The 23,658-nt window shown below is 38.2% G+C and overlaps 2 non-coding genes across 2 annotated transcripts; one reads left to right on the forward strand and one right to left on the reverse strand.

Moving 5' to 3' along the window:
* The first annotated feature begins 1,277 nt into the window (after positions 1–1,277).
* Positions 1,278–1,385, forward strand: LOC130984200 (small nucleolar RNA R71). The gene has a single exon (XR_009088149.1). It is a non-coding gene; the product is annotated as a small nucleolar RNA R71 (small nucleolar RNA).
* Positions 1,386–6,806: 5,421 nt separating this feature from the next.
* On the reverse strand, positions 6,807–6,910 carry LOC130983681 (small nucleolar RNA R71). Its single transcript, XR_009087661.1, has one exon. It is a non-coding gene; the product is annotated as a small nucleolar RNA R71 (small nucleolar RNA).
* Between the last annotated feature and the right edge of the window lie 16,748 nt (positions 6,911–23,658).

Here is a 23,658-nt window from a genome sequence, read left to right on the forward strand (position 1 = left end):
TGAGTTGTCTACCATCTCTAGTGAGATTTTTGCAGCTTGCACCTCAAAGATCCCTAATTTCTCCATTACAGAGAGGGGCATGAGGTTTACACTTGACCCTAAGTCACACAAGGCCTTCTTGAAGGTCATGGTGCCTATGGTACAAGGTATAGAAAACTTCCCAGGGTCCTGCCTCTTCTGAGGCAGTTTCTGCCTAGACAAGTCATCCAGCTCCTTGGTGAGCAAAGGAGGTTCATTCTCCCAAGTCTCATTTCCAAATAACTTGTCATTTAGCTTCATGATTGCTCCAAGGTATTTAGCAACTTGCTCTTCAGTGACATACTCATCCTCTTCAGAGGAAGAATACTCATCAGAGCTCATGAATGGCAGAAGTAAGTCCAATGGAATCTCTATGGTCTCATTTTGAGCCTCAGATTCCCATGGTTCCTCATTGGGGAACTCAGAGGAGGTTGGTGCACGCCCATTGAGGTCTTTCTCAGTGGCGTCCACCTCCTCTCTTTCCTCTCCATATTCGGCCATGGTTATGGCTTTGCACTCTCCTTTTGGATTTTCTTCTGTATTACTTGGGAGAGTACTAGGAGGGAGTTCAGTAACTTTATTGCTCAGCTGACCCACTTGTCCTTCCAAATTCCTAATGGAGGACCTTGTTTCATTCATGAAACTTTGAGTGGTTTTGATTAGATCAGAGACCATTGTTGCTAAGTCAGAGGTATTCTGCTTAGAACTCTCTGTCTGTTGCTGAGAAGATGATGGAAAAGGCTTGTTATTGCTAAACCTGTTTCTTCCACCATTATTATTATTGAAACCTTGTTGAGGTCTCTCTTGATTTTTCCATGAGAAATTTGGGTGATTTCTCCATGAAGAATTATAGGTGTTTCCATAGGGTTCTCCTAGGTAATTCACCTCTTCCATTGAAGGGTTCTCAGGATCATAAGCTTCTTCCTCAGATGAAGCATCCTTAGTACTGTTTGGTGCATTTTGCATTCCAGACAGACTTTGAGAAATCAAATTGACTTGTTGAGTCAATATCTTGTTCTGAGCCAATATGGCATTCAGAGTATCAATCTCAAGAACTCCTTTCTTCTGACTAGTCCCATTGTTCACAGGATTCCTTTCAGAAGTGTACATGAATTGGTTATTTGCAACCATTTCAATCAATTCTTGAGCTTCTGCAGGCGTCTTCTTCAGATGAAGAGATCCTCCTGCAGAGCTATCCAAAGACATCTTGGATAGTTCAGAGAGACCATCATAGAAAATACCTATGATGCTCCATTCAGAAGCATGTCTGAGGGACATCTTCTGATTAATTGTTTGTATCTTTCCCAAGCTTCATAGAGGGATTCTCCATCCTTCTGTCTGAAGGTTTGGACTTCCACTCTAAGCTTACTCCATCTTTGTGGTGGAAAGAACTTTGCCAAGAAGGCATTGACTAGCTTTTCCCAAGAGTCCAGGCTTTCTTTAGGTTGAGAATCCAACCATATTCTAGCTCTGTCTCTTACAGCAAAAGGGAATAGCATCAGTCTGTAGACCTCAGGGTTAACCCCATTAGTCTTGACTGTGTCACAGATTTGCAAGAATTCAGCTAAGAACTGATGAGGATCTTCCATTGGAAGTCCATGGAACTTGCAATTCTGTTGCATTAGAGAAACTAATTGAGGCTTAAGCTCAAAGTTGTTTGCTCCAATGGCAGGGATAGAGATGCTTCTCCCATAGAAATCAGGAGTAGGTGCAGTAAAGTCACCCAGCACCTTCCTTGCATTGTTGGCATTGTTGTTGTTTTCGGCTGCCATGGGTTCTTCTTCCTTGAAGAATTCGGTCAGGTCCTCAACAGAGAGTTGTGCTCTAGCTTCTCTTAGCTTTCGCTTCAAGGTTCTCTCAGGCTCAGGATCAGCTTCAACAAGAATGCCTTTGTCTCTGCTCCTGCTCATATGAAAGAGAAGAGAAAAAGAAACTGTGGAATCCTCTATGTCACAGTATAGAGATTCCTTGAAGTGTCAGAGGAAAATAGAAATAGTAAGAAGAAGGAGAAGAAGAATTCGAACTTTAGTTAGATAAGGTTCGAATTGTGCATTTAGAAGGAGTGGTACTCCATAAATAGAAGGATGTGGGAAGGAGGGAAGAAGATTTTCGAAAATTCAATTAAAAGATTTTGAAAACATTTTGAAAATTTGATTGGTAATTTTCGAAAATTCATAGTGAAAAAGAAATCAAGTGATTTTTGAAAAAGATTTTGAAATTAGAAATTAAAAATTTGATTGAAAACTATTTTGGAAAAGATGTGGTTAAGAAGATATGATTGGTTTAAAAAAATGTGATTGAGAAAATATGATTTGAAAACAATTTAAAAAGATGTGATTTTAAAAATTAATGACTTGCCTAACAAGAAAAGATATGATTCAAACATAAAACCTTTCTTAGTAGAAAAGGCAAAAAATGTTCAATCAAATCATTAATTGTTAGTAAGTATCTTTGAAAAAGGAAAGAAATTGATTTTGAAAACATTTGATTGAAAAGATATGATTTGAAAAAGATTTGGTTTTGAAAAACTTTGAAAACTTGAAAAAAAATTGATTTTGAAAACAAAATCTTCCTCCTAGCACCATCCTGGCGTTAAACGCCCAGAATGGTATACATTCTGGCGTTTAACGCCCAAAATGCACCCTTTTTGGGCGTTAAACGCCCAACCAGGTACCCTGGCTGGCGTTTAAACGCCAGTCTGCCTTCTTCACTGGGCATTTTTGAATGCTCAGCTTTTTCTGTATAATTCCTCTACAGTGTGTTCTGAATCTTCAATTCTTTGTATCATTGACTTGAAAAGACACAAATTAAAAATATTTTTGGATTTTTTAATAATCAAAATGCAACAGGAATCAATTAACAATGCATGCAAGACACCAAACTTAGCAGTTTGTGTGCTACTGACACTATATGAGACGCATGAACACTCAAGTCAATAGAATTTAAAGATCAAAACAAGAAATATATGCATGGATTCGAAAAATGTAAAAAAAACATGCATTTGACACCAAACTTAAGATGAGACACTAGACTAAAGCAAGAAACATCAAATATTTTTGGTTTTTTTATGATTTTGTAAATTTTTTTGTATTTTTCGAAAATTAAGTGGGAAAAGGTATCAAAATTCTTAATGAGAATTTCCAGGAATTAGTGCAATGCTAGTCTAAGACTCCGGTCCAGGAATTAGACATGGCTTCACAGCCAGCCAAGCTTTCAAAGAAAGCTTCGGTCCAAAACACTAGACATGACCAAAGGTCAGCCAAGCCTTAGCAGATCACCGCTCCAAAAGCAAAATTGATGAAAATCAACACGCTCTTGTGGTGATAAGTTGAAACCTCGGTCCAATCAGATTAGACATGGCTTCTCAGCCAGCCAAATTTCAACAAATCATCATGAAACTCTAGAATTCATCTTCAAGAATTTCGAAAAAAAAATAAATACCTAATCTAAGCAACAAGATGAACCGTCAGTTGTCCAAACTAGAACAATCCCAGGCATTGTTACCAAAAGCTTGCTCAAAACTTGAACAATCCCCGGCAACGGCGCCAAAAACTTGGTGCGCGAAATTGTGAACAATACTTTTTCACAACTCTCATAATCCCTGGTCATGAACTCCAAAAACTTGGTAGTTCAATTCCATGGCATTACACAACTTCGCACAACTAACCAGCAAGTGCACTGGGTCGTCCAAGTAATACCTTACGTGAGTAAGGGTCGATCCCACGGAGATTGTTAGCATTGAAGCAAGCTATGGTCATCTTGTAAATCTTAGTCAGGCAAACTCAAATGTATATGATGATGAACGAAAATAATATAAAGATAAGGATAGTGATACTTATGTATATCATTGGTGTAAGAGCTTCAGACAAGCGTATGAAGATGCCTTCCCTTCTGTCTTTCTGCTTTCCTACTGCCTTCATCCAATCCTTCTTACTCCTTTCCATGGCAAGCTCGTGTAGGGTTTCACTGTTGTCAGCAGCTACCTCCCATCCTCGCAGTGAAAGCTAATGCACGCACTCTGTCACAGTACTGCCAATCACCGGTTTGGTTCCCTCCCCTACCGGAATAGAATCACTCTTTTGCGTCTGTCACTAACGCCCAGTAGGTTACAGGTTTGAAGCACGTCACAGTCATTCAATCATTGAATCCTACTCAGAATACCACAGACAAGGTTAGACCTTCCGGATTCTCTTGAATGCTGCCATCAAGTCCTGCCTATACCACGAAGATTCCGATTAAAGAATCCAAGAGATATTCACTAAGCCTCGGATGCTTGTAGAACAAGAATGGTTGTCAGTCACCTTGTTCATGGGTGAGAATGGTGATGGGCGTCAATCATCACCTTCATCATGTTGAAGAACAAGTGATATCTTGGACAAAGAACAAGCAGAATTGAATGGAAGAACAATAGTAATTGCATTGATACTCGAGGTACAGCAGAGCTCCACACCTTAATCTATGGTGTGTAGAAACTCCACCGTTGAAAATACATAAGCATAAGGTCTAGGCATGGCCGAATGGCCAGCCTCTCTAAGATAGCATAAAACAAAGATAGCTATCCCAAAAGTCTCTAAAAGCCCCTTAATACAATAGTAAAAGGTCCTACTTATAGAAAACTAGTACATAGATGAGTAAATGACATAAAAATCCACTTCCGGGCCCACTTGGTGTGTGCTTGGGCTGAGCAATGAAGCAATTTCGTGTAGAGACTCTCCTTGGAGTTAAACGCTAGCTTTAGTGCCAGTTTGGGCGTTTAACTCCCAATTAGGTGCCAGTTCCGGCGTTTAACGCTGGAATTTCTTGAGGTGACTTTGAACGCCGGTTTGGGCCATCAAATCTTGGGCAAAGTATGGACTATTATATATTGCTGGAAAGCCCAGGATGTCTACTTTCCAACGCCGTTAAGAGCGAGCCAATTGGGCTTCTGTAGCTCCAGAAAATCCACTTCGAGTGCAGGGAGGTCAGAATCCAACAGCATCTGCAGTCCTTTTGAGTCTCTGAATCAGATCTTTGCTCAGGTCCCTCAATTTCAGCCAGAAAATACCTGAAATCACAGAAAAACACACAAACTCATAGTAAAGTCCAGAAAAGTGAATTTTAACTAAAAACTAATAAAAATATACTAAAAACTAACTAGATCATACTAAAAATATACTAAAAATAATGCCAAAAAGCATACAAATTATCCGCTCATCACTTCTCGATCTAATTCCATTGGGTAGTTGTCTTGGGAAAGAAACTACCTATAATTGGAATCCTTCGGAACCTTGGGAAAGGAATGGAGGATTCATGCTAGAGAAGCTTTCTCACAGTGAATTGGATTGGGGTTTGGATGGATATTGTGACATGTAATCCTACCAAATTGTGGTTCATGAAACTGTGTGGTATAATCAGTGATCGAGCATCATCTCTTCTTATGAACATTTAAACCAAGGGATTGGGAATTTGTTTGTTTTTTGAGAGAATTGGTGAGCCAAGGGATTGGGATCTAATCATATAAGTTTGCCAAGCAAAATTCAATGAATGCATTGGTTGAGGAAGGGATAAAAGTTGTTTTGATTCGGAGATCTCAATATCTCCTAACACCCAATGAACTCCCCATTTCTGATCTACACTTTCTCTTTACATTCTGCAATTAAGTTCATGCAATCACCCCCATACCTTTTAATTTCAGCAATTTAGCTTCTCGCTCTTTAATTCATGCAATTTTATATTTCGTAATTCTCATCTAAATCTTGATTCCGCCCAACTAGAACATACTTCTAATCCGAATTGCTCACTCAACCAATCCTTGTGGGATTCGACCTCACTCTATTGTGAGTTTTTACTTGACGATAACCGGTGCACTTGCCGGAAGGAATTTTGCCGATTGTGCAATTTCCTAAATCGTAGCTATCAAGTTCATAGCTATGAGCATCAAGTTTATGGCACCGTTGCCGGGGATTGGTTTTCGATTGACAATTCTCAAATTGGAAGTTAACTAGATTGAGCATTTTTTCTTGTTTTGTTAATTTAGTTCAAGTTACTTGTTAAATTTTAATTTCTGCACTCTGTTATTTGCTTTTTCTTTCTTATGCCTTTCAATTCAAGCAACTAACTCACTGACCCACTAACTATTTGAATTAATTCCTCAACTGCTCTAACCATACTCTTCCATTAACCAAGAGTATTTCACTTGTTTGCTGCCTGTGCTGTGTTCTTGTATGACAGGTAGGAGAGGAGAGATATCAACTCCTCCATATACCGAACCAGAGAGGACCCTTCATAGACTGAGAAGGGAAGCAAGAGGGAAGAGAGTACTGAGAGAAGAAGAATCTGAAGGAGAATCTGAGGACAATTTTGAGGAAGCTCTAGATCTCAACATGGATAGAGAAGTTCACAACCATGAGAGGGCTGATGGAAACAATGCCATTCCTGGGAGGAGGGTTCTTGGTTCATACATAAACCCAACCTCTGGGAATTGTGGTAGCAGCATTCAGAAACCACCCATTCAGGCCAACAATTTTGAACTCAAACCACAGCTAATATCATTGGTGGAGGATCATTGTTCATTTGGTGGGAGTGCTAATGAAGACCCAAACCAACATCTCACAAAATTCCTAAGAATTTGCGACACTGTGAAGTCCAATGGAGTCCAGGAAGATGCCTATAAACTGCTCTTGTTCCCATTTTCACTTAGGGACAAGGCAGCTAAGTGGCTGGAATCATTCCCAAGGGGGAGCCTAACAACCTGGGATGAGGTGGAAAGCAAGTTTCTGGCACGTTTCTACCCCCCTCAAAAGGTCAATAGGCTTCGATCTGAGGTTCAGACTTTTAGACAACAAGATGGTGAGACGCTCTACGAGGCATGGGAGAGGTTCAAAGAATTGACAAGGAAATGCCCACCAGACATGTTCCATGACTGGGTGCAATTGCATATTTTCTATGATGGACTTTCTTATGAATCAAGGAAGGCTGTAGACCATTCATCAGGAGGTTCATTGAACAGGAAAAAGACTGTGGAAGAAGCCATTGAAGTGATTGAGACAGTGGCTGAGAACGAGTACTACTATGCTTCAGAGAGGCACAACACTAAGGGAGTCATGGAGCTGAACCATGTTGATACAATTTTAGCCCAAAACAAGGTGTTTGCCAAGCAACTAGCAGAGCTCACCAGGAAATTAGACACAAAGCAAGTGGCTGCAATACACACACAAGATCAAGAGGAAGTAAGCATTGAAGGAGGTGATTGGGAAGAGGCCAACTATGTGGGAATTCAACAAAGGCAACCATATGGTCCACATTCCAACACTTACAACCCAGGCTGGAAAAACCACCCAAACTTTGGGTGGGGAAACCAGCAAACCCAACCACAAAACCACAAACCTTACAACCCCAACCAACATAACAATTCCACATACCAAAACTCCAACCAAAGATCACACCAAGCCACACAAAACACTTACTCCCAACCACCATATCATGGCCAAAATAATCAACCTGCCCAACCTAATCCGAACCAACAATTTCAAGATCAATTAAACAGGATAGAAGGAATGCTTGTAAACATGGGTTAGGACATAAGTGAGTTGAAAAGCTTTAGGGATGATGTGAGATCTACCTTAAGGAACCATGGTGAAAAACTCAAGAGGATGGAGTCTCAAGTAGGAGAGCTATCTCAACAGGCCCCCAAGTCAACTGCAGTGTTCCCTAGTGACACAGAAAAGAATCCTAAAGGGGAACAAAAAGGAGTGAGATGGGAAGAATGCAAAGCCATCACCATATTGAAGGAAGTCTCAGAAGAAGAAGGAATCAGACCCTCAGAACAGGAGCCAGAAATCTTGAAGGAAGGTGTGGAAGAAGCTAAGCAGGAAAGTGAAACTGAGCAAGCCAAGGAACTGCAAAATAAAGGCATGCTGGAAACATACCAACCAAAAGCACCATTTCCTCAGAGGTTAGGAGGAGGTGAAAAGGGAAAACATATTCAAGGTTTTTAGAGACATTTAAGTCTCTCCATATCAATATTCCCTTTCTTGAGATTCTCCAGCAGATGCCTACACATATCAAGTATTTGAAGGAATTGCTGAGCAAGAAAAGAGTTTTGAAGGGAGGACAAACTGTAATAATGAACAAAGAATGCAGTGCACTCATCAAGAAGGACATAGTCTCTAAGAAAACAGACCCAGGAAGTTTTCATATCCCCTGCATCATAGGGGAAACAAAAATTGACAGAGGATTCTGTGATCTAGGAGCTAGCATAAATGTGATGCCTCTGACTCTTATGAAGAGGCTACAACTGAATGAGGTGAGATCCACTGATGTAATCATACAACTGGCTGACAAAACTCAGAAGCAAGCTGAAGGGGTAGTTGAGAATGTGCTGGTGAAAGTGGGAAATTATTTCTTCCCCACAGACTTTGTCATTTTGGACATGGAGGAAAGCTACCTACACCCTATCATTCTGGGAAGGCAATTTCTAGCCACTGCTAGAGCGCTCATAGATGTAGAACAAGGAGAGCTAATTTTGAGAATACATGATGAACAGCTCATTTTCCATGTTTTCAAACCTGCATCTGAGCCTGAACCAGAACCTGAAAAGCCTAAGGATGATAGTAGCCATCTGTGTTTGGAGGAAAGCAATCCAGCAGCTAAAACTCTGAAACAGTCCTTGGAACGCAAACAAGAATTGCAAGAGTTAAAGCCACAAGAATCAATAGAAACAACTCAGAAGGATCCTCCTGGCATAAGGGTCAATGAAGAAATCCTCAAGAGAGAGGGAAGAATTGTAAAGAAATTTCCAAGAGGGTGGAGAAACAAGAAAATTCCCACTGAAGGTTTCTCTCCGGGAGATAAAGTGATATCAAGTCATTATCTGCCAATCCCACCTGGCCTCAAAACCATTCCTTCCCAGCTCCCTCAAGTGTTCACAATCAGGAAAGTTCTTTCTATGGAACATTTGGAAATCATGAAGGAATCAAATGGGGACGTTTTCATAGTGAGAGGCGAGGACATCAAGCACTACAATCCACCCTAACAAGGGACAACCGTCAAGCTAGTGACGTTAAAGAAGCGCTTGTTGGGAGGCAACCCAACCTGAGGTAATACCCCTTTGCTGTTTCTTTTATTTGTTTCAATAAAAAGGTGAAGTAGTTTCTGTGCATTGCAAAGAATTAAGTTTGGTGTTTCACACCAAACAATGAATTCGTGGATCAATAATTCAAAGGGGGATGTGTGACTCTAAGTTTGGTGTTCCACCATACAGATCAACTGAACACAACAACCTTTGAATTATATGAAAGAAACAACCATTCTAAGCAATCACAGAAATGCTTAAAATCCTTAGCAGCAACTTCATTCCAAGGAGAATTCAAGGATTCAGAGAGCAGAGGAGTAAGTAGGAGACTAAGTTTGGTGTTCACACACCAACTTAAAACTCAGACACTTACCCATACATAGTTGAGCTAACCACTCAAGTGCTTGAGAAGCAAGCAACTTCATCACTCTTTGCAGGAAAGGAAACAAGGATCTTAGAAAGAACATGAAGCAACAACTAGGAGAAGAAGGAGGAATCAAATTGTTTCCTGGCAACAAAGAGAAAACAAGAAATTTCACAAGGTGGTGTGGTTCCTTGACCATTCTTTAAAAGGCAAACAAAAGCATGCTTATTCTGGTTTAAACTGTAATTGTTGAATCTTTCTGGAATGTGAAGTTTTTAGTATGAGTGTTAGTTTACTACTTTGAATAAAGTGAATGCCTAGATGTTTGGATATAACTCCACCTTCTTAAACAAATGCTTGCCATGCTTGTTCTGTTTCCAAAAATAAAAGAAAAGTTTGAACAAAAGTAACTTGGCTCAATTAGTGACAAATCAAGTAGAATTAAGTGGTGGTATGCATGCTTGATTGTTTAGTCAGCTCACTGGAAATTGAGTGTAGAATTATCATTTTTGTGTAGAAGTTGAATACTGTCTATGGATCTTGATGAATAAATGTCTTTGGACATGAAAAAGAAAGAAAAAGAAGAAGAAAAAGCCACTGAAAAAGGGCAACCAAAAAGCAAAAAAAATTGAGAAAATAAGCTAGGCACCAATGGTTTGAACTTCTGAGACAAATGCCTGTGGTGTTTATGTATTAAGGATATGCTTGGATGAATAGGTTCTGAGGAGTGTTTCAACACTTGGTAACTTGGGTTAACTAACCCGGGATTATCAACCAAAAGTCCATTATCAAGAGCAACCTAAATACAAAAAATTTAGTCACACAAAGAGGTGCTGGGCACCAATGTCTCAAGAAGAAATGTGAACTAAAATGCCTGTAGTGGATATGTGTAGTGCACTGACAAGAAAAAGAAAATGCCAAAGGCTTGTGCAACATATGATACTGAGCAAACAAGGAGCAAAGGAGCTCTAAGAAAAAGAAAAACAAAGAAAGGAAAAAGTGCCAAGGACATAAGAATAACAAGAGGCCATAGCAGTGTTTGATGGATGCAATGAAAAAGTGAGAATCCTACCTGATAAGAATGAAAAAGTGATGCTGCAACTTTCTGCATAAAACCCTTCTGATGAACTTCAAATGCTTGCTAATATAGCCAATGTAATTGCTTTTTGATTCATACTTTCTTCTCAAATAACTCAGGACTTGCTTAGGGACAAGCAAGTATTAAGTTTGGTGTTGTGATGCCAAGGCATCTTAGGCTAGTTTCACTAGCATTTTCCTGTTAGTTTTAGTTGTTTTATGCATTTTCTTGAGCTTAAAGTAACCAAGAATGGTTAAATGAACAACAAAGTAATGAATCGTCCAAACAGTATAATTTTGATGCAAATTCCATGAGTTTTTAGTTATATTACTTGAATGCTATGAATAGAAGATTTCTCATGAAATTTTGCAAGACTTTGATGCAATTGTTTGGATGATTTCAGGGAAGAAGAGGCTAGGCAAGGAAGCAACAAAATCAATAAAGGAAGCTTGAAGATCACATGTGGAGTTTAAGTTCCAGTTTAAGCTTAAACTGGAACTTAAACTGCCAAGCCATATAATGCTGAAAGTGGCGTTTAACCTCCAGTTTAACCTTAAACTGGAAGTTAAACGCCAGAATGAGAAATGCATCAAAGCTGAAATTGGCGTTTAACCTCCAGTTTAAGGTTAAACTGGGAGTTAAACGCCAGAATCATGGAAGTTGAGAAATGCTGAAACTGGCGTTTAACCTCAAGTTTAACCTTAAACTGGAAGTTAAACGCCAGAATGAGAATTTCACCAAGGGAGCATTTCCACGTTTAACCTCCAGTTTAACCTTAAACTGGAGGTTAAACGTGTTCGACACAATTTCTCATCAGGAAGCATTTCCACGTTTAACCTCCAGTTTAACCTTAAACTGGAGGTTAAACGCCAGAAGTAAGAAAGGCACCAGGAGCATTTCCACGTTTAAGCTCCAGTTTAACCTTAAACTGGAGCTTAAACGTGTTCGACTATTTCTCTTCTCCAGGGTTGCTTTCTCATTTCCACATTTAAGCTTCAGTTTAACCTTTAACTGAAGCTTAAACGTGTTCGACATTTCATACTCCTGGGTTGCTTTCTTCCATTTCCACGTTTAAGTTTCAGTTTAACCTTAAACTGAAACTTAAACTTCAACTTAAACGCCACTTTTTGAAAGGGTTTCTGGGCCAAATATATTGAAGTTTAAGTTAGCATTTGAGCACAAACATTAACTTAAACGTATTATGGTATGAAACCCAATTGAATATCATGGTTTATGGGATTGGGCCTGAAAAATTGATGAGTCTGGAACTTCAATTTGTTGAGTCTCGTGTCATTACTTGTTTATCACTAAGTTTGCTCAATGAATGTTACAGAATTGGATCACAGCCTCATCAGGATTATGGACCATAAACCTAAAGCAAAAGGAAATCAAGGAAAGGCCTCAAAGCCCAAGAAACACAACAGAAGCTCAATTTAGAAAGTGTATAAATAGGATAGAATTTAAGTTAGTTAGCACTTTTGACACTAGGGAACTTTTTGATCATTTTGCTAGTTTTCATACTCTTGTAATTGAATTCAGAGCTATGACTCACTAAACCCCTTTCATTGGGTTAGGGAGCTCTATTGTAATTCAATGAATCAATAATAGTTTTATCTTCTTCTTCAATCTTTTCTCTTGAATTTTGTTAGAAAGCTTCTCGATCTAATTCCATTGGGTAGTTGTCTTGGGAAAGAAACTACCCATAATTGGAATCCTTCGGAACCTTGGGAAAGGAATGGAGGATTCATGCTAGAGAAGCTTTCTCACAGTGAATTGGATTGGAGTTTGGATGGATATTGTGACATGTAATCCTACCAAATTGTGGTTCATGAAACTGTGTGGTATAATCAGTGATCGAGCATCATCTCTTCTTATGAACATTTAAACCAAGGGATTGGGAATTTGTTTGTTTTTAGAGAGAATTGGTGAGCCAAGGGATTGGGATCCAATCATATAAGATTGCCAAGCAAAATTCAATGAATGCATTAGTTGAGGAAGGGATAAAAGTTGTTTTGATTCGGAGATCTCAATATCTCCTAACACCCAATGAACTCCCCATTTCTGATCTACACTTTCTCTTTACATTCTGCAATTAAGTTCATGCAATCACCCCCATCCCTTTTAATTTCAGCAATTTAGCTTCTCGCTCTTTAATTCATGCAATTTTATATTTCGTAATTCTCATCTAAATTTTGATTCCGCCCAACTAGAACATACTTCTAATCCGAATTGCTCACTCAACCAATCCTTGTGGCATTCGACCTCACTCTATTGTGAGTTTTTACTTGACGATAACCGGTGCACTTGCCGGAAGGAATTTTGCCGATTGTGCAATTTCCTAAATCGTAGCTATCAAGTTCATAGCTATGACTTGGTTAAAAATAAATTGATCTCCAAGACATACATGCACAAGTAGGGCTTGAGATCATATAACGATTCATGAGTCCTACCAATTGAAGTATAAACATGAAGTTCACATAGATTTGCAAGAAGAACGCTCGTGAAAGCCGGGAATCAAGGAATTGAGCATCGAACCTTCATCGGAAGTGTTTGCACTCTAGTCACTCGGTGTTTGGGGTTGATTCACTCAATTCTCCCATAATCATGCTTTCCAAGATTTGTTTTTCATCTAACAATCAACAATTATTCAATGCACGCATACAATTATCATGAGGTCTTTTCTTTAGGTTGTAATGGGGCTAGGGTTAAGGTAGGATGCATATTTGGTCAAGTGAGCTTGAAGTTTGAATCTTTGATAGGCTTAGACTTCCCACCTAACCTATGACATCCTATATTCTAACCTAACTACCCATTCTTCATTTTTCCACATACTCATGCATTCTCTTTTCATTTCACAACACATATGCATTGACTTTTATTTGAGCTTTACTTTGGGGCATTTTGTCCCCTTTTTATTGTTTTTCTTTTTCTTTCTTTTCTATTTTTTTCTATATTTTTTTATTTTCCATATTATTTTTCTTTTCTTTTTCTTTTGTTTTTTTCCTCATTTTTTTTATATACAAGAGCATCAATGCATAAGGTCTATACATTTGATCAATACACGAGCATGTATCGCAATTCCCAATATTTTCAATAATAATACAAAACTACCCTTTTATTCACCCATTGTCCCAAGGTTCCCACACTTGAATGATACTCACACACACTAGCCTAAGCCAATCAAAGATCCAAATTAAGGACATTTATTGTTTTTCCGCTTTAAGCTTGTAATGTGCTAAAATTAAGAACAAGTGGGTTAAGCGTAGGCTCAAATTGGCTAACAATGGATGATAAAAGGTAAGGCTTTTTGGGTAAGTAAGCTAAATGAAATGATGGCCTCAATCATATAAATGCATGAATACACAAAATAATGGACATAAAGAATCAAACAAATCAAAGATTACAATCATAGGAAGGGAATAATGCACACAAGAAGGAAGAATAAGTGGTTATAAGATGTAACCACACCATAAGGCTCAAAGCTCACATGCTTGTGTGTTCTTAGCTCAAAAACCATGTTCCAAAATAAATTCTTTCAAGCAAGTTCAACAAAAAAATTTGTTTTAATTGGTAGGGTGCCCTAAAATAGTTTCTTGGAAAGGAAATCATCACCCTAACCAAGTAGTCCTAATAAGAAAGAGTGGTAAAAATATGTACAAATTCTAACTAACATGAAACCTATCATGCAATGCAATAACTAACTAACATTGGTGTTGAAAAAGAAAATTGTTACCCATGGAGATCGGTCGACGACCTCCCCACACTTGAAGATTGCACCGTCCTCGGTGCATGCAAAGAAGAGCAGGGTGGACGGGTTGCTACAATTGATGAGCTCATTCAAAAGGTTGTGCGAATGACTTGTTTGTTGCCCCCTTTGAAAGCTTTTCCTTTCTCCCTCCTTGGTGGCCAACCTAAAAGGATAGAAAAGGAAAGGAATATTAGGCCTATAACAAAGATATCGAAGCAAATAGGACATAGGCGGGGGCTAATGCCAAGTAGGTTTATGGTTCTCTACTACATGGTAGCTACAACATGTAGAGGAGGAAACAATAAGAGAAAATGGCATATCAATGATACTTGATGCAAGAGTAAGGTCAAAGCATGAAGAGCATGATGAACATCAAGTTCGAACAAGAGAGAGTGGGCCATGAAAGACAATATAAGGTTGTATCAATGCACAAAGAACACAAGTGCATAAAAGATTGAGCATTGATTTGAAGAGAAACATCTCCCAACAATATGAAACAAGTCAAGAAGCACCAAAGTAATGCAATGAATCCTCAACAATTGAGTAGGAAGATGCAACACCATTATGAAAATGACTAAAAAAAAACGAAAACATGCTACAAAAACTAAATGAAAATGGGAAGAGTAGAAGTATGCGAATGTGATAAGCAAAAGAAAATGGAAGGGGAGAAAAAAACTCTTCTTTTTTTTTTTAACCGACGCATGCGCGTCATGCGTGCTTACGCGTCGATGTGCATATTGGTTGAAGGACGCGTACGCGCCAGGTGCGCGCACGCGTGCATCGAGTTAGGCCGGAGGCATAATGTTGGCCCAAATCTGGCACAACTCTCGGGTAAAAGTACCAGGAGTGTAGATCATGCAATCGACGCGCGCGCGCACAGTGTGCGTGCGCGTGCATTGCTAATTTAAGATCATGTGCGCGTACGCGCCAGGTGCGCGCACGCGTGCATAGACTTGTGCCCTAGGCCCAATGTTCGCACAGTGCAGGCCTGACTCTCGGGTTTTTGGCTGGGGTCGAATTTTTTGCATCCACACGTACGCGTACAGTGCGCGTCCGCGTGGGTGGTCGAAAATGCTCAGGTGCGCGTACGCGTCATGTGCGTGAACGTGTGGATGGTGTTCTATTTTTCAAAAATTTTTTGCTATGTTTTTGCACCAATCCAAGCATTCCAAACCTCTAAGCTACTACCAAAACACCCTAAAACCTTATTTAACATGTTAAAATACTAATTAAACTCAACCAACTAATCTAAACATGAAATTAAACTAGTTCTACCAATATGTGCAAAAGAGAAAATGAAAGGATTTTACCATGGTGGGGTGTCTCCCACCTAGCACTTTTGTTTATTGTCCTTAAGTTGGACTTATGGGGAGCTCCTCATCAAGGTGGCTTGTGCTTGTACTCATCTTGGAACTCCCACCAATGCTTGGTTCTCCATTGTGCCCCAAGATTTCTCATGGATAGAGCCAAGTGTTGATGGTGTTCTTCACAAGCTTGGGGCTCCCAAAGTTGATCCTCTTCTTCTAATCCGGGATCCCACACTTTATTTTCACACCCGTCTTGAAGTTGATTATCATTATTAGTCCATCCGGGTGGTAAGTAAAGTGAATTCTCTATATAGTGGCCAACAATCCTCCTGGACCCATCTATTTGAGCACCACTCCAACCTTTATATCTCATGTTTGATGCATCAACCATAATGAGCCTTGATTTGCAACGCCCACCACAAAACCTTTTCCGCTTACGCTTCATCCCACAAACTTCCCTAAGTTGGCCATCCGTTTCAAGCAAACCATATTCAAGTGGGATAATAAAACTAATAGAAATGAATTTCACCCACTCAAATGAAGGTGTAGATGGCAACCTAGGCAAAGATGCTTCCAAAGATCTTGACAAAGCATAACCAACCCTAGTTCTTCCATTTCTAGGGACTTCCACCTCTTCACAAGATCTCTTAATCTCAATCCTTTGTTTAACAATTTTATCTAAACCTTTTCCTTTACTCAAATCATAATAGGGAGGATGAGAAAAATTTACCTCCTTAATGCTTTCAAATCCAACCGGAGAAGGTTCTTCATGCTCAAAGGATTCTTCACCACTAAGACTTGATGCTTGATCTTCATCACCAAGGGAACTCAATTCTTTCTCTATCCCATCCAAGTCTTCATATGGAATATGCTTTGGAAGGTGTGCACTTTCCTCCCTAGCATCAATTTCAATCATCTTGGAGGGGTTTTCTTCAACTCTATGTTCCCATGGAGGCTCCACATCTCCTAAGTCTTCTACCACTTCTTCCTTGTCTTCAACAATTAAAGCTTCCTTCAATTGTTCCAATACAAAGCAACTTCCCTCATTTCCCACCGCAGTTTCCAATCTCTCTTTCATGCTATATTCTTCATTCGATTCTCCACATGTAGCCGTGGGAGTTCCTTGAGTGTTCAAGCATTGGGAGGCTAATTGATTTGTTACCGCATCCAAGGCGGCCATGAAATTTTGCACATCCCTTTGCATCTCTTCTTGCCCTTGAACAAGAACACCAAGGGTTTCATCCATTAGAGATTGGGGTGGTTGGAAGGATTCATCATTTTGGGGGAAGGGTTCATAGTAGGAAGGTGGTTCTTCTTGGTAGAGTTGTGGTGGTTCAATGTTTTCCATTCTTTCCACTTGTTGCACAACACACTCCATGGTTGCTTGAAATTGATCTAATGCTTCCTTGAGATGATCCCTTGACTCTTGTTCCTCTTGGATAATATGATTAGGATCATGTGGCTCTTGGATCAATGGATATGAGTATTCTTCCATGGGAGGTTGTGGTGGAAAGTAGTATTCATCTTGTGGTTGAAAATTTTCGTATATTGGAGGTGGTTCATCATGGTAATAATATGGAGGGGGTGGCTCTTGAAAATGTTGATGTTGGGGTGGTGGTAGCTCTATATGTGACTCATATGGCTCATATGGTTGTTGGTAGGATGGATATAGGTTAGGGTCATATGAAGGTGTTTGGTGAAAAGAGGCTTGTGAGTGTGGTTGAGGCTCATGTTGAGGATATGGTTCATAGGCATATGGTGGTAGTTCTTGAAAGTCACAAAGTGATTCACCATAGCCATTGGATTGATATGCATCATAGAATGGCTCTTCTTCATAGTGCATTAGTGGGGGTTGTTGCCATGAGAATTGATCATAAGCATATGGCTCCTCCCACCTTTGGTTATCCCATCCTTGATACATTTTGTCATTGAAATTCACATCTCCTACAACATAGTTGTAATCACACTCATAGCCAAAATGAGAATTCATGATAGCAAGAGAGGGCAAAAACAAAAAATAGTAACAAATAAAGAGAACAAACTAAAAACTAACAAAGAAGCAAAAAGCAAACATATTCACAATATTCACATACATACAATAGCCAATAACACAACACCATTGCAATTCCCCGGCAACGGCGCCATTTTGATGATTGGATTTTTGACGGTTTAGAATTTACAAATGAATTCTCGTTGCAAGTATAGTTTCTAAACTAATCACTAATCCTTTCATACAAAAAGTTGTTTGTCACTAAAACAAACCCCTAAAATTTATAAACCGAAGTATTCAAATCTCGGGTCGTTTTCCCTAGGAATTACAATAAAGTGTCTTGTTATTGGTTGTGAGTTATTTTGGGGTTTTGATAAGAATCATGAAAGATAAATGACAAGAAAGTAAACTAAGGGCTAAAAAGGTCTTGGCAAGGGTTGGTGGTCAATGATCTCTATCCTAATCACTAACCACAATATGAGAATTGGCAAGGATTAATCTCATTAAATCATCCTCTAACTAGTAGTAAAGGAAAGTCAAATGAGCTATATCAATCCTAGTCCATAAGTCCTAACTCTCCACTAATTCAATTAGTGAGAACTAGAGTCAATGGATCCCAATCATCAATTACTTGGACATTAGTAACTCTAGAGGTCCTAAGTTACCTTTCCAAGCCAAGAGTATAAAATTCTACTCTAAAATCCAACCAAGCATTTCATCAAACACTTGAAAGGCATAAAAGGAAAGCATAGTAAAATTGCAAGAAAAGTAAATCTACACTACTCAATTGCAAGGAACTAAACAACAACAAATCAAATGAACACAATTATTATGAATTACCTCTAATTGAATTGAAAGAGAATAGGAGGAACAAAAGTAGATCTACAACAAAGTATAAGAACAACATAAAGGAAATTACAACAAAAGAATAGAGGAAGATGAATGTAACAACAAGGAATTGAGAAGATAGAAGTAGAAGAAGATGAATCTAAATCTAGATCTAAGAACTAAACCTAATCCTAATCCTAATTCTAGAGAGAAGTGAGAGCTTCTCTCTCTAGAAACTAGTTCTAACTACTTCTAAAACTAAACTATGACTAATGGTAACTAACATCCATTTCCCTCTTCATTTCTTGGGTTAAATAGCATCAGAAATGAGTTGGATTGGGCCCACAAGGCTTTAGAATTCGCTGGCGTCATTTTGCTTTAAGTGAACCAGGTGGCAGCAACGGCGCGTGAACGTACTTTGCGCGTGCGCGCCACCATACGTGTAGCAACTATGGCAAATCTTATATCATTTTGAAGCCCCGGATGATAGCTTTCCAACCCAACTGGAATAGCATCATTTGGACCTCTGTAGCTCAAGTTATGGTCATTTAAGTGCGAAGAGGTCGGCTTGACAGCTTTCCGGTTCTTTCATTTCTTCATGAGTTCTCCAACTTTTCATGCTTTCTTTCTTCATTCCCTTGATCCAATCTTTGCCTCCTAAACTTTAAATCACTTAACAAACATATCAAGGCATCTAATGGAATCAAGGTGAATTAAATTTAACTATTTTAAGACCTAAAAAGCATGTTTTCACTCTTAAGCACAATTAAAGGACAAGTTATAAAACCATGCTATTTCATTGAATAAATGTGGGTAAAGGTCATCAAAATACTCTAAATTCAATACAAGATAAACCGTCAAATTGGGGTTTATCACTCGCCGGGTCTCTTTTTATGGATTTACTTTTTATAACTCTGTCGCTTTAATCTGTTTGGTCCGATTTCTTCATGTCGGTCCTTCTCAAGTTATTTTTAGTAATCCATTTTTAGTTGGACCTCACTGGGTCTCTTTTTATGGATTACTTTTTATAACTTTGTAGCTTTAAACGGCTTGGGCCGACTTCTTCATGTCGGTCCTTTCTAAGTTATTTCTAGTAATCCACTTTTGATAAGTGCTAGCCAGGCCTCTTTCTATGGATTACTTTTATAACTTTGTCGCTTTGATCAGTCGGGTCCGACTTTTTCATGTCGGTCCGTTCTAAGTTATTTTTAGCAATCCATTTTTTCTCAGACCACGTCAGGCCTCTTTCTATGGATTACTTTTTTTATAACTTTTGTCGCTTTGGTCGATTGGTCCGACTTCTTTATGTCGGTCCTTTCTAAGTTAGTTCTAGTAATCCACTTTTGATAAGGGCTGGCCAGGCCTCTTTCTATGGATTACTTTTTATAACTTTGTCGCTTTGATCTGTTGGGTCCGACTTTTTCATGTCGGTCCGTTCTAAGTTATTTTTAGCAATCCATTTTTTCTCAGACCACGTCAGGCCTATTTCTATGGATTACTTTTTTTTTTAACTTTTGTCGCTTAGTTCGATTGGTCTGACTTTTTTATGTCGGTCCTTCCCAAGTTTTTTTTAACAATCCATTTTTTCTCAGACCCTATCGGGCCTCTTTCTATGGATCACTTTTTATAACTTCTTGCATTAATCTGTTTTTGTCGCTTTTTCATCTTGCCGATTTTGTCGTGATCGGACGGTGAATTTGGTTTTCACCTTGCCGACCTGTAGCTTTGTCGTGATCGGGCGGTGAATTTGGTTTTCACCTTGGCGACTGGTGGACGAAATTGTGACCCTCTTTGTATTTGCATGAGATTTATTTAATGGCTATTAGCTATGTGTGGACACAACTCCATTCAACTTAACCAGCAAGTGTACTGGGTCATCCAAGTAATACTGATGAGCGGATAATTTATACGCTTTTTGGCATTGTATTTAGGTAGTTTTTAGTAAGTTCAAGCTACTTTTAGGGATGTATTCATTAGTTTTTATGTTAAATTCACATTTCTGGACTTTACTATGAGTTTGTGTGTTTTTCTGTGATTTCAGATAATTTCTGGCTGAAATTGAGGGACTTGAGCAAAACTCTGAAAAAAGGCTGACAAAAGGACTGCTGATGCTGTTGGAATCTGACCTCCCTACACTCAAAATGGATTTTCTGGAGCTACAGAACTCCAAATGGCGCGCTCTCAATGGCGTTGGAAAGTAGACATTCAGAGATTTCCAGCAATATATAATAGTCCATACTTTATTCGGAAATTGATGACGTAACTTGGTGTTGAACGCCAAGTACATGCTGCTGTCTGGAGTTAAACGCCAGAAACACGTCATGATCCGGAGTTGAACGCCCAAAACACGTTATAACTTGGAGTTCAACTCCAAGAAAAGCCTCAGCTCGTGGATAGATCAAGCTCAGCCCAAGCATACACCAAGTGGGCCCCGGAAGTAGATTTATGCATCAATTACTTACTCATGTAAACCCTAGTAGCTAGTTTAGTATAAATAAGACTTTTTACTAATGTATTAGTTGTCTTTTGACCACGTTTCATCTTTGGTCTTAGTTTTGTTTTATTTTTCATCTTAAGAGGCTATTGATCATGTTTTAGGGGGCTGGCCATTCGGCCATGCCTGAACCTTTCACTTATGTATTTTCAACGGTGGAGTTTCTACACACCATAGATTAAGGGTGTGGAGCTCTGCTGTACCTCAAGTTTCAATACAATTACTATTACTTTCTATTCAATTTTCTTTTATTCTTATTCCAAGATATACGTTGCACTTCAACTTGATGAATGTGATGATCCGTGACACTCATCATCATTCTCACCTATGAACGTGCGTGACTGACAACCACTTCCGTTCTACCTTAGGCCGGGCGCATATCTCTTAGATTTCCCAACAGAATCTTCGTGGTATAAGCTAGATAGATGGCGGCATTCATGGGGATCTGGAAAGTCTAACCTTGTCTGTGGTATTCCGAGTAGGATCCTGGGAATCCGGAAAGTCTAACCTTGTCTGTGGTATTCCGAGTAGGATTCCGGTATTGAATGACTGTGACGAGCTTCAAACTCCTGAAGGTTGGGCGTGATGACAAATGCAAAAGAATCAATGGGTTCTACTCCAACCTGATTGAGAACCGACAGATGATTAGCCGTGCTGTGACAGAGCATTTGGACCATTTTCACTGAGAGGATGGGATGTAGCTATCAACAAGGGTGATGCCTCCAGACGATTAGCCATGCAGTGACAGCGCATAGGACCATTTTCCCGAGAGGATTAAAAGCAATAAGAAAGTAGAGATTCGAAAGGATTCTAGCATCTTCACACACCTATCTGAAATTCCCACTATTGATTTACATAAGTATTTCTATCCCTTTTTATTTTCTATTTATTATTAATTTTCGAAACCCATAACCATTTAATCTGCCTAACTGAGATTTACAAGGTAACCATAGCTTGCTTCATACCAACAATCTCTGTGGGATCGACCCTTACTCACGTAAGGTATTACTTGGACGACCTAGTACACTTGCTAGTTAGTTGAACGGAGTTGTGTCCACACATAAGTGCCATAATAATGATTCCATACAACAACAAAGAATACTACATTGATGTGATCACAATTTCGTCCCCCAAGTTTTTGGCGCCGTTGCCGGGGATTGTTCGAGTTTGGACAACTGACGGTTCATCTTGTTGCTCAGATTAGGTAATTTTCTTTTCAAAAATCTTTTTCAAAATTTTTCTTTTATTTTTCGTTTTTCTAAACTTTATTTTCGAAAAAAAATTAATAAAAATAAAAAAAATCAATAAAATCATAAAAATAAAAAAATATTTAGTATTTCTTGTTTGAGTCTTGAGTCAACTTTTAAGTTTGGTGTCAATTGCATGCTTTAAAATTTTTTTGCATTTTTTGAAAATTCCATGCATTCATAGTGTTCTTCATGATCTTCAAGTTGTTCTTGATAAGTCCTCTTGTTTGATCTTGATGTTTTCTTGTTTTGTGTTGTTTGTTGTTTTTCATATGCATTTTTCGTTTGTTAGAGTCCATGCATTAAAGATTTCTAAGTTTGGTGTCTTGCATGTTTTCTTTGCATCAAAAATTTTTCAAAATTATGTTCTTGATGTTCATCATGATCTTCAAAGTGTTCTTGGTGTTCATCTTGACATTCATAGTGTTCTTGCATGCATCTTGTGTTTTGATCCAAAATTTTTATGTTTTGGGTCATACTTGTGTTTTTCTCTCTCATCATAAAAAATTTTCAAAAATCAAAAAATATCTTTTCCTTATTTCCCTCCAAATTTTCGAAATTTTGGGTTGACTTGGTCAAAAATTTTTAAAATTAGTTGTTTCTTACAAGTCAAGTCAAATTTTAAAAAATTTAAAAATCTTATCTTTTCAAAATCTTTTTCAAAAGTCATATCTTTCCAATTTTTCCTCTTTTTCGAAAATTTCAAAAATCTTTTTTTTTTCAAAATATTTTCAAAATCTTTTTCTTATCTTTATATCAAATTTTCGAAAATTAGCTAACAATTAATGTGATTGATTCAAAAATTTGAAGTTTGTTACTTGCTTGTTAAGAAAGGTTCAATCTTTAAATTCTAGAATCTTATCTTTTAGTTTCATGTTAGTAATTAATTTTAATTTTAAATTAAATCTTTTTCAAACATATCTTATCTTATCTTTTTCAAAATTTTATCTTTTTTCAAAATTTGATTTTAAAATATCTTATCTAACTTCTTATCTTCTTATCTTTTTAAAATTTGATTCTAAAATCGTTTTCAACTAACTAATTAACTTTTTGTTTGCTTCTTATCTTTTTCAAAACCACCTAACTACTCTTTCCTCTCTAATTTTCGAAAATATCTCACCCCTTTTTCAAAAATTCTTTTTAATTAACTAATTGTTTCATGTTTTAATTTTAATTACATCTTATCTCTAATTTTCGAAAATACTAATCCCTTTTTCAAAATTATTTTCAAAATTCTCCCTCCCTTTTCTTATTCTATTTAATTATTTAATTACTAACACTTCTCTTCACCTCTCTCCATCTGAATATCCGAACCCACTCTTCTACATTCCTCTACCCTTTCTTTTTCTACTAACACAAAGGAATCTCTATACTGTGACATAGAGGATTCCTCTTTTTTTTCTTGTTTTCTTCTCTTTCAAATAAGCAGGAACAGGGAAAAAGGCACTCTTGTTGAAATTGATCCTGAACCTGAAAGGACTCTGAAAAGGAAACTAAGAGAAACTAAATTACAACAATCCAGAAACAACCTT

Source organism: Arachis stenosperma, chromosome 5 (assembly GCF_014773155.1).
Source record: "Arachis stenosperma cultivar V10309 chromosome 5, arast.V10309.gnm1.PFL2, whole genome shotgun sequence".
Lineage (NCBI taxonomy): Eukaryota > Viridiplantae > Streptophyta > Magnoliopsida > Fabales > Fabaceae > Arachis > Arachis stenosperma.